This window comes from Gavialis gangeticus, unplaced genomic scaffold, assembly GCF_001723915.1.
Source record: "Gavialis gangeticus isolate Ggan-Ray unplaced genomic scaffold, GavGan_comp1, whole genome shotgun sequence".
Taxonomy (NCBI): domain Eukaryota; kingdom Metazoa; phylum Chordata; order Crocodylia; family Gavialidae; genus Gavialis; species Gavialis gangeticus.
Window position 1 is genome coordinate 27,565,247 of NW_017729029.1, and position 700 is coordinate 27,565,946.

Below are 700 nucleotides of genomic sequence, written 5' to 3' on the forward strand. Positions count from 1 at the left end.
CTGTTCCGTATCCAATTTGCCACCACCCGGCCACCCCACTGTGACCACGACCGTGAGCTTGGCTTGCCAGCACCGGGTTGCGTGACAGAAAGTCATTTTTTTCCACACAGCTTTTTGCCAATAAATTCACTCCCTATATTAGTCTGTGACTGATTAGTAAAGAAAGGAGACAAAGGGGTAGGGAACATAACATCCATTTAGAGCAGAGGCCAGCAGCCTTTTACAAGCCATAGACTGGTAAAGTTGACTGGGTTTCATAGTTTCATAGTTTGTAGGATCAGAAAGGACCTGAGCAGATCATCAAGTCTGACCCCCTTCCATGGCAGAAAAGAGTACTGGGGTCAAATGACCCCAGCAAGGTGATTGTCTAGCCTTGTCTTAAAGACCCCCAGGGTAGGAGCCATCACCACTTCTGAGCGTAACCCAACCTACCTAAGAGCATACCCCAACCAACCTGCCTGTTCCTTTTCTTATAAATATCACATTCAGAAGGTCAGCAGTAAAGGTCTGCATAGGTAAGACATTTAGCCAGCATACATGGTTTGCCAACTTCAAAGTGTTCAGAACCACCACACTTTCAATAGTATATGTCCTAGCAGAATATTGTGCTCCTGTCTGGTCCAAAAGTTGTCACACTAAAAAGCCTGACCCTGTACTGAACAGTGTGGTGAGACTCACAACAGGCTGCACAACTTACACA